Source organism: Phoca vitulina, unplaced genomic scaffold, assembly GCF_004348235.1.
Source record: "Phoca vitulina isolate PV1807 unplaced genomic scaffold, GSC_HSeal_1.0 scaffold48, whole genome shotgun sequence".
Lineage (NCBI taxonomy): Eukaryota > Metazoa > Chordata > Mammalia > Carnivora > Phocidae > Phoca > Phoca vitulina.
This window is the reverse complement of record NW_022589751.1, coordinates 9,540,077-9,551,670: the sequence shown is the minus strand read 5'-3', so window position 1 is coordinate 9,551,670 and position 11,594 is coordinate 9,540,077. Positions and strand designations below refer to the sequence as shown.

At 36.1% G+C, this 11,594-nt stretch overlaps 1 protein-coding gene across 6 annotated transcripts in view; it reads right to left on the bottom strand.

The window, feature by feature from the left end:
* LCOR (ligand dependent nuclear receptor corepressor) overlaps positions 1-11,594 on the bottom strand; it is a 142,399-nt gene that overhangs the window by 75,517 nt on the left and 55,288 nt on the right. For all 6 annotated transcript variants that reach the window (XM_032432376.1, XM_032432371.1, XM_032432372.1 and 3 more), the window contains 2 exons: positions 3,256-3,321; positions 2,838-2,917 (listed from right to left, as the gene is read on the bottom strand). The gene's annotated coding sequence lies outside the window, so the exon portion shown is untranslated. The remainder of the gene's footprint in view (positions 1-2,837; positions 2,918-3,255; positions 3,322-11,594) is intronic.

Here is an 11,594-nt window from a genome sequence, read left to right as displayed (position 1 = left end):
AGCCTGCTTCTCCCTCTCCCACTCCCCCTGCTTGTGTTCCCTCTCTCGCTGTGTCTCTCTCTCTCTCGCTCTGTCAAATAAATAAAATTAAAAAAAAAAAAAAAAATTTATGCTTTCTAACCACTATAGAATCTTGAAGGGTAGACCAACAATTGTTTTACTAATCTCTAGGTGAACGCCTGTTCTATTTTCCAAAGAGACTACTTTGTATTTTTTACCTACATATTTTATAAAGTAAATATAAACAAACAGTATGCATTTACTTTAACAGCTTCGGTATCTACTGAAAGTCCAAAATGAAAAAATATGCATAACCTCCATTTCTTTCCTAACCATCAGACCAATATTTCTAACAGCTTTTCCAAATACCTGGATATCTCATCATGCCACCACCCTCAAACTCAAGATTCCACTATCATGCTCTATGCTGCCACCTATTGGCTAGTACCATACTCTGCAGAGATTTCTTCCTTTTTTGGACTCTTTAAGCCAGCCTTAAAAAGTACAAAATTCAACCCACTGGATATATTTACTTCCACATTCTAGTCCTTCTCAGATGAGATGCTCCAAGTGCCTTCAAAAAGTTTCAGTTCAATCACTTTAAGTCTAACACAACTAGAGAGACATACTTGACAATTTACATCTTCTAATAAGCTCTTTTTTTTCCTATTTTCCGCAATAGATGTTACGGCTGTCTCTGAAAAAAATAAATTCCAAAGATAGTGAAGTGTCTAATGGAAAATATCAGCTTTCCCAGAACTAGCTAAATTGTCAAATGGAAATATTCTTTCTAATTAGAAAAGCAAATAGAAATTGAGGAGCTAAAACAATAACAGCTGTTTTAAATGCTACATGGTTCCATGCCTTGCTATTTCTGTCTTCTAAAAATATTCATACAATATTTTACCCTCATACAGCAATGGAAAACTCAATCATACTACAAGAATATACTGTACTCAATTACTGAACACAGAAGGGCTTTCCTCCCAATCCTACCCTAAAAGAGGTAATTAATAGTTGCTCCTTCTATTCCACCAAAATGCCAATTAAATGACTTGCTCAATAGTCACAACATGCATGCATATGCATGCACACACACACAGTTTAAAATGACCAACTTCAACTTCACTGATACTTGCTTAATTTATGGTCTTTCTCAAACCACATTAAATTTCAAAACACTCTCCACATTAATTCAATGATAACAGACCATCCTCGATAGTCACAATAACAACTTTCATGTAGTAAGCAACAAAAGGAAGCCATAAAAGAATACTGAAAAGCTCTTAAATTGGCTTTCAGATTTTAAAGCAACTTGCCAACAATGGTAAATAATGGTACAGTGGTTACAAGGAGGGTAACAAAGAATATACAACATGGTTCATAGTCTTCAGAGGTTGACAATGTAGTTAAGAACATAAGACACAAACATCGAAAAACAGGAACAAAATAAGGAAGACTATTAATTGAAAAATAATTGTTACAGATACTACAACAGTGTGAAGGGTTGAATACAACTGATACTGACAGGAGGGTGGAAGCTTAGGCTAAGAGTCAGGGCAGGGGAATTTCAAGCTATAAAGAACAATTGGTATGCAATGCTACAGTCTAAGTAGTAAAAGCGTGTTGTTTACTACAAATGATTGCACTAGTTTAGCTGAAAAAAAAAAACTGTATAGAAGCAACATTAGAAAGAGGGCAGCATTAGAAAGAGAAGTGGACTGACCTGTGGAGAGTACTGAGGCACAGAACGTTAGGCTAAAAATCCAGAATACAATGAAAAAAGTCGCTGGAAACGGAGTGTGTGTGCAATGACGTTTTCACACTATTTGAGGGACGAGGGTTGGGGGGAAGGAGTTTAAACTTGTAGCAGTGTTTAAAAGACTGAAGTAAACTAAAAGAGACCAATCATGTTATTTCAGTGGTCCAGAAATAATGCTAACGGTATGAACTACGGTAATGACTGTGGAAAGAAAAAATGAAACTCCATATGAGGGAAGAATTTATAGAACCTGGCCGATGATCCTGTTAGAAGTGTACAAGGGGGAGGAAGGAATTAAAAATGTTTCCAAAGCTTTAAAACAGGGAACAGGGGCACCTGGGTGGCTCAGTCGGTTAAGCATCTGACTCCTGATATTAGCTCAGGTCTTGATCTCAGGGTCATGAGTTCAAGCCCTGCACTGGGATCCACGCTAGACGTGGAGCCTACTTAAAAAAAAAATAAAATTAAATAAAACAGGGAACAGAAGTACCATAAAAAGAAACATAAGACAGGAAACCATTATTAATAAATATTTCCAACAATTAATGTTTCTAAACCAAAACTCCATTTATGTTTAACACAAAGCAATAAAAACAGAAACCCAAAAGTACAGCCAATTTCTACAACTGAATATAAACAGCATTCATGCTCAAATAGTATGAAGAAACATCTTATACTAAAGCATAAACCATAGTTTGTCATAGATCTTCATGAATTAGTAACTACTTGATCCAGATCCATGTTACTGCTTTTTGTACAAATGACTCCCATTGCTTGAATTATCACGTATTTCATATTTAAAATACACCCAACAGTTTGAGATCTAGCTAAATATTCTGCCTAGTGAACTGTATAAATAAAGGAATGCATGTTGGGATACAGATTTCTCAATAGGCTAATCAACACACTAGAAATAGTCTAAGTAGCAAAACTGAGTTACTATCAAATCTTTTATAAATAAATATGGAATCATGCCTTCCTTTTCCTACAAATCCTCCAACAAAGTAATCAAATTTTGAAAAAATAACAACTATAAAATACCACGCTAGATAAGTTCCACAAGTTTTTTGGTTACCTTTACTTTATCTCTTCTCAAGCAACAGAATAGACAATTTTCATCAAAAGTCCAATCAGAAATGTTTTCAGGTTCACAGTCTGCAAAAATAGTTGGAATACTAAATTAACAGTCACGAAAAGGAATTTTTCAGGAAACAAATGAGATCAAAAATATTTATTTTAACAAAAACAAAACCCTAAGGGGTAGACAGATTCCTTATTTGTCTTAAAATTCTTAATAACTGCTCACTAGTTAATATACCTTATTAATACATATATTTGCATTATCAACTAAACACAAAAAGATGCTTACAGGGATACAGCTTTAACTCACATAAAATTGAATAAAAAGGAGACGGAGGCTTAAATCACAAAAGTATCACATACGTCACCAGGAAGAATTTGAAATACCAAAAGAAAAAAAAAAACTTGAATACCTTTAAATAAACTGAGATCTTTTAATAATGCAGGTCCAAACAGCCCTTCAAGAATACTTTCAAACCCTGAAAGGATGAAGAAAAATCCATATTACAATAATACTCCCTATGGTAATGTAATATCAATATGTTGCTGAAAAAACGATAGTGTATTCTTCCAGTTCTCAAGGATCCCTGGGTTATTACTGAGGGGATGCTGAGGAAAGAGTGTCAATGACAAATTTAAAAGAAGCATTTGCATTTTTGTCCATCATCAACATTCAATACAAATTCAGAGCACATTCAAGAACAATACAATACAGACAACACTAGAAATAACCAACGAAAGAATGGAAACTCACAGGTTCTCTTATCATTTTACAAAATCCCAAATACCTCCTTACATAAATGCCCAAACTCCATTTTTACAAAGGCACCTTTCCCAATAAAAGGTCAAATTGTTTCAAAATTTCCACAGCATTCTAGATTAACCTAAATAGCATGTTTCTGAGTATCAACTGAGATCATAGGTTTCTCAAGCTAAGTTTTTTTTTTGTTTGTTTTGTTTTTTTTTTTAAAGATTTTATTTTTATTTTTGACAGAGAAAGAGTGTACAAGCAGGGGAAGCAGCAGGCAGAGGGAGAGGGAGAAGCAGGCTCCCCGCCCAGCAGGGAGCCCGACATGGGGCTCGATCCCAGGACCCTGGGATCATGACCCGAGCCGAAGGCAGACGCTTAACTGTCTGAGCCACCCAGCCGCCCCTCAAGCTAAGTTTCTGAAGAAGGAAAATCCTCACCGAGAACACCATTATCACTAAAGAAAAAGGCCATAACATAATATTTCAAAAGAAAAACACCTTTGTAATTATTTCACGTTGCCACAATAACTACTTGCTGGTTCTTTTATGAAGGTAGAACTCACTAATTATACACACAAAAAATTCAAATATACCTATACATAAATATTTAAAATGTTATCACCTTTTACCAGTATTAAAAAAATACTTTTCTGATTTATTACCTCAAATACTGCTGATCAACTCAATGAAAAACAATTTAAAAATCTTGGCCATCTTGCTGTTTCTTATGGTTCATTAAGAGAAAAAGGAGGGGAAAAGAAGAAAGGAATCAGATTGTACCTTTATATAACATAACAGAAATAATGGGTTAAGAGTAGTGGTTCCCAAACTATGGACCTCATTGGGAGCTCAAACAGTTACAATGGGTCCATGAATCCATATGTACTTAAAGCATGAGCTTCAGAAAGAATATATCTTGTGCATTCAGTGTACACAGTACCTTTCAAATGCATAAAAATGTTACTGTAATTAAGAAAATACAAAAAGTGTTACTGAATTTCTAGTATGTACAATGTATTTTGGGGCACTATGTATTTTGTCACACAGTCTACTATCACTTACAGATTTATAATTTTAAAAAAAAAAAGTTTACAATGGAATATTACTCAGCCAGCAAAAAGAATGAAATCTTGCCATTTGCAAGGACGTGGATGGAGCTAGAGTATATTATTATACTAAGTGAAATAAGTCAGTCAGTCAAAGACAAATACCATATGATCGCACTCCTATGTGGAATTTAAGAAAGAAAACAGATGAACATATGGGAAGGAGGGAGGGAAAGGGAGAGAGGGAAATAAACTGTTAGAAAATCTTAACGACAGAGAACTGAGGATTGATGGAGGGATACAGGTGGGGGGATGGGATAGATGGGTGAAGGGTATTAAGGAGGGCACATTTTGTGATGAGCACTGGGTGTTGTATGTAAGTGATAAATCACTGAATTTTACTCCAGAAACCAATATTGGACTGTATGTTAACTGAGTGAAACTTAAATTAAAAAAAAAAATTTAGGGATGCCTGGGTGGCTCAGTGGGTTAAGCATCTGCCTTCGGCTCGGGACATGATCCCAGGGTCCTGGGATTGAGTCTCGCATTGGGCTCCTTGCTCAGCGTGGAGCCTGCTTCTCCCTTTGCCTGCCGCTCCCTGTTTGTGCTCGCTCGCTCTCTCTCTGACAAATAACTAAATAAAATCTTAAAAAAATAAAAAAATAAGAATAAAAAAAATTAAGTACTCTTATGCTCAAAAGGGAGGGAGACCCACTAATTTAAAATACTATACCCAGGTGGATACATGAGGTCCACACACACAGTCAGCATTTCCTTACCACAAATACAATCACCATAAAGAGTTTGAAAGATAAAGGGGTAGAAAAGACGGTCCTTAGAAACAGTATTTTAGGGGCGCTTGGGTGGCTCAGGTCATGATCCCAGGGTCCTGGGATCAAGCCCTGCATCGGGCTCCCTGCTCAGCGGGAAGCCTGCTTCTCCCTCTCCCACTCCCACTGCTTGTGTTCCCTCTCTCGCTGTGTGTCTGTCAAATTAAATAAATAAAATCTTAAAAAAAAAAAAAAAAAAAAGAGACAGTATTTTATCTCATTAAATAATACAGGAATGCCTGGCAAGCTCAGTCAGTGGAGCATGAGACTCTTGATCTCAGGGTTGTAGGACTGAGGCCCATGCTGTGTAGACATTACTTAGAAATAAGATCATAAAAAATAAAAAAGATTGAAATTTAAGAATAATAATGCAGTGTAAGGGATTTTTTTGTCCACAGTATTAAGGCATTTTTTCAATAGAGTAATCTCTAGAGTTTGCATTATCTACACTGTAGTTAAACAGCTGATTTTTCTACACTGTTTTCTAGATTCTAGATTTTTCATTTATTATGAAGGAGCAATTGTTTTTCAACTCTCTTTAATTTCTTCCCATCAAAATTATTCCAAGGACATTAACAAAATCAAGCTACCTATTCAAGCAAATTGGAGTTATCTGTGCCTGTTTATTATTTGCCTACTATAATTAGAACATTTTCCACTAATTTACTATGGCCTCTCTTCCCTACACTGGGGAGGAGAAAGGGTTCAACTGGGGTTTAGAGGTTAAGGAGATGGTGGTAAGAGAACGAAAAAGGAATTGCTAGATCCTAGCTATCTGGGGCCTACAAACTAGATATTCTCAACACTAGTTCTTTTTTTCTTCCCTTAAACGAATCCCATAGCTTGTCTCCAACTCTAAAACCCTCCTATTTTACAAATATTAATGAAAGCATTTTATTATCTTGAAAGTACCAAGTATGCACTGCAATTAGCTAAAGGAGATTACAGGTGGCTCTTGTCCCAAAGAGCGTTATCTAATATGCTTTCACTTGGGTTTGTATGAAATTATAACAAATTCCAAACTTGTATACTAAGTATAAATTCTTGAAAAGGAAAAATGTAAATACAGCAAGAAATAATACTCAGAACAAAAAAAAAAAGCAAATAAAAGCTTTGAAAAAGAAAATTATAAACATTATAAAAGATAACAGAATCTGAAATAAGAAAATAAAAACTTCATCAATAACACACAGACACCAGCAAAAACTGAATCACATAGCAAAAAGCCATGAAAGGGAAAAGACCAAAAGGCATCAAACAAGAAAAAGACTGGTGCTTTAAGCATAATTAATTCTGATCAAAAAAGCAACTGTAAACAGGTCACCCCTATTTTGCTCATATCTGTAACATACGTTAAACCTCACAAATATTATCAATTAGAAACTGTAAAGCCATATCTTGCTACCCTCTATTAAATGAATTTAATGCTACTCAGTTTTATGAATATTAAATATTGAATTTAACAGTTGCATAGCAACAAGAAATGGCTCATGTGCTATGCTTGACATTAACAAAAAGCAAATAAGGGAAGAACAAATGTATTCAAAATTTATACCATGATCTCATAGAAAAGCCATGAGATTAATAACAAAATACCATGGAAAATTAAATAAATACTGAAAAAGACAGCCATGTCATTATGTTCAAACACTAGGGCTTAAAAAGCATCTTTATGTAATACATTACATAGAAGGAAATATTAATAATTTTATAGGACATTAACTAGTGTCCCAAGAATTCCTATCCAACATCACAAATGGTCTCAAAGTTGGTCTCCAGTCTCTTCCTCACAGCAACCTCCACTGTGTTTTCAGACTATTCCTAAAACACTGCTTTTTGACAATGCTACTATCTATCCAGAGAAATTCTACTTTGTTTAAAAAACAAATCCCAAATTCTTAAGTCCAACAATCAAAGTTGCTTATAATTTGGCTCCAAGTTACCATTAGCAGCCTTATTTCCCAGAGCTTTGTGCTCATTCTCACAGCTCCAGTCACACTGGTATTCTGATGTATTTAGTCATCACTTCTACCTCCTACTATTTTCTCAAGCCTTTCCACCTCATCTCTGCCCAAATATTATCTCCTTCAAGGCACTCTTCAGTTTGTTCAACAAATACATATTTGTTTATTTAATATTATATATATTAACTGACAGCCTACCACCTACCACGGACAGCGGCAGGCACTGAGTAGGCAATGGTGAACAGACGTGGTACCTGCCCTCACGAAGCTCGGGTTTCCAGTTTTCTTATCCTCAGAATTCACTTATCACTCTCCCCTTTTAAATAAATGTCAATTGTTTATGTTTTGTTTTCTGCACATGCAAAGCCCTGTTTATGCAAGTATTCTGTCAAATAAAATTTATCACAGGCTAAGCCTTTTTTTTTTTTTTAAAGATTTTATTTTATTTATTTGACAGAGAGAGACACAGTGAGAGAGGGAACACAAGCAGGGGGAGAGGGAGAGGGAGAAGCAAGCTTAGAGAGAGACACAGCGAGAGAGGGAACACAAGCAGTGGGAGTGGGAGAGGGAGAAGCAGGCTTTCCGCGGAGCAGGGACCCTGATGCGGGGCTTGATCCCAGGACCCTGGGATCATGACCTGAGCCGAAGGTAGATGCTTAAGACTGAGCCACCCAGGAGCCCTGCAAGTATGATTTAGATCGAAGAGGGAATAGGTGAAAAATTTTAATCTTCTATCTTTTGTTTTTGAGAACTATATGATTAATCAGAAACTAAAAACCAGGCATGTAGAATCCTAGTGTAAGAGAAAAAAAATGGGAAACAGGAAGACCTGCCTAGCCTTCCTAGAGCATTAAATCTCCTTGAGCAGGTAAGACATAAATGTATGAAAAGAAAAGAAAGGCTTAGGGGCATCTGGGTGGCTCAGTCGTTAAGCGTCTGCCTTAGACTCAGGTCATGATCCCAGGTTCCTTGGCTCCCTGCTCTGCGGAAAGCCTGCTTCTCCCTCTCCCACTCCCCCTGCTTGTGTTCCCTCTCTTGCTCTGTCTCTGTCAAATAAATAAATAAAATCTTTTAAAATAAATAAATAAATATAGATCAATCAATCAATCAATCATGCTCGCTACCTCTTTATTTGTAACCAAAACAGGAAAAGCAGGTTATGAAAAACAACAGGACAGGAGCATATCAAATACATAGCCAACCTCAGTAAACAATATAGTCTGTACTTTTGAAATAAAGAAACTATTATGGATGGAATGAAAAAAAGGGTTCATGAGTCTTGGGAACCTTTTCTCTGAGGAAACCAGTATAGAGATTAGCAGTTTGAGAGACAAAGAGGTCTCAAGGAAAACTAGGAGCACATCAGAAAATTAGCAATTTTTACATCAAGATCCTTGGGTATCTTGTAAAACTTGGTGCTTGGTATAAAATCTCCAATAGGGTATTATTATTTTATAAAATAGCTTGCTGGTAACAATCATCAACTAATATCCTGGTAAAATGGGGACTGACAGTGTCTGGAGTTCTTTGCTTAAAACTCTGGTGTGGAACTTGCCACCAGCACACTGAACTCCATTATAAGGGAGCTCTAAAACAACTGAAAAGCACCAGATGATATAATCTTTTATATTTTATCCAAGGTAATGTAAGGTAAAGAATCCCTTTTTACTAATGTTCCAGCTTTCCCAGTGTATCATATAACCAAAGAAATGTGGATGGACTTCTACAGATAATAAACAAAAACCAGGCTCCTCTTTTCATTACTTAAGGCAATCCACCTCCTCCCCGCCCAATGCTGGACGACTGTGTTCACTAAGAGTTCTTCCTCTCTCCCTGAGCATCTGCTCCTGGCCCATGCACTCTGAAGAGCCCATTTGCTGGCACACTTACCACCCTCCAAATTACTCAGCACAAGAACTGATGAAAAAACCTGACCAGATACAATGAAGAAAAACAATAATCTAATTACAATTAATGGCCCAAACTGAAATGGAATTAATGCAGAAAAAATACTAGAACTTGAAAAAAAATACAAATAGTATTTCTACTGAGACAGGGAAGAACAGCATTTTAAAGAGAGCATGTTACTTTGAAAAAAGTAAAGAATATGTGCTTAGGAGAGAAGGAAAAAAGAAAAACAAAACTGTCAAAATAACCACACAGAGGTATTATGTAGAAAAATATATAATAATTAGTGACCTAAAAAACTAAAGAAATGTCCTCATAATATATAGTGAATCTGAAGACACAGAAATCATGAAGTGGCCAGGGAATTCAATAATGTAAAACACAATTTCCAGAACAAGAAAAAAGCAAAGAATATAAATTTTCAAAAAGGAAAGCAGAAAAGAAGAAGAAGAAAACTTTCCAATGTTGAATACTATCTTGAGTCTTCATAGCAAAGGGGCTCTGAGAAATACTGAGGCAGAATACTCAGGGGGGGGAAAAGCATGTATATATAGTACTTTCCTGGTAAAAATAACTCAATTTCAAGAATAAAAGTTTAAAAACTCCAAATAAGGGAAAAACTTTCCTTTTCTTACTTAGAATAAGAGAAAAGAGATTTAGACTGCCAGTCATTTCATTAGTAAAAGGAAATGCTAAAAGCCAATGGAGGTATGTTTACAAAATTCTGAGTATAAAACAAAAACAAAACACTTTTTTAGCCAGTCTATTATTCAAAGACATGGGTAAAAGAAATTACTAGATATGCTCTGATTTGAAAAGCAGGACAGCATTCACTCTGGGGTAAGAGTTAAAGTAGTTCAGCTAATAAAAAATGATTCAGAACAAGGACCTCCTAAGAAAACACTGTTTATATAAAAAATAATGGTAAGCAATATACCAGTAAAATTAACAGTTAAGTGTAAACAATTGTTACTAACACAGGGGTTCATTTTAATATAATGGATAAAAAAGAACTCTTTAAATAGATGAACACAATATAGTTTTTAAAATGAATGATTTAGGAATAACACCCCAAATTATTACAACGAAATCTTAGGTGAAGAAGTAAGAATAAGATATGCTTAAGTATGTTAAAATCAAGTGTGTATGTGAGATAAGGAGGCAATTTATAATAGTCATTAATCTTTGATGTTAAGAAAATGTAGGTTTGGGGCGCCTGGGTGGCTTAGTCGTTAAGCATCTGCCTTCGGCTCAGGTCATGATCCAGGGTCCTGGGATCAAGCCCTGCATTGGGCTCCCTGCTCAGCGGGGAACCTGCTTCTCCCTCTCCCACTCCCCGTGCTTGTGTTCCCTCTCTCGCTGTGTCTCTCTCTGTCAAATAAATAAATAAAATCTTTAAAAAAAAATGTAGGTTTAAGATAAATTTGCTTAAAATGTATGAGTAAAGCTGAAGAATTTCCAAACCACAGGAGGAAATAAAGAACAGTAACAAAAAAGGTCAACTATGAAAGTAAATAAAATTAAAAATTAAACAAAAAGCAAGCATACTAAACAAGAAACACAAAAAACAACTTCAGGAATAATACCAAACAGGTACACATTATGATAAATATTAATTGACTGGATTAATTAAGTGAAAACATTGTCACATAGGGTATAGCAATATACAGTTTATAATGAGCTTAAAGTGACAAAGATATGTTGAAACTGAAGAGGCAGGCAAAGAGAAAAACATTAGAAAAAAGAAAGCAATAAATTACCAGGTGGCAATAATAATATCAGACAAAGAATTCAAGGATAAAAGCATAAAACAAAATAATGAATTTTTACTATTACTAAAAGGGTAATTTTTTAAAAAAAGATGTGAGAGAGAGAGAGAGAGTGTGCATGTGAGCATTAGCGAGAGCACAGGGGTTGGGGGGGAAACTCCAGCAGACTCGTGCTGAGCGAGGAGCCCAATGAGGGCCCGATCCCAGGGGCCTAAGATCAGGACCTGAGCCAAAATCAAGAGTCGGACACTTAACCACTGAGCCACCCAGAGGGTAATCTGTTTCATGAGCAAAATGGACCAGTAACGGGGCGCCTGGGTGGCTCAGTCATTAGGCGTCTGCCTTCGGCTCAGGTCATGGTCCCAGGGTCCTGGGATCGAGCCCTGCATCGGGCTCCCTGCTCAGTGGGGAGCCTGCTTCTCCCTCTCCCACTCCGCCTGCTTGTGTTCCCTCTCTCGCTGTGTCTCTGTCAAAAAAAAAAAAAA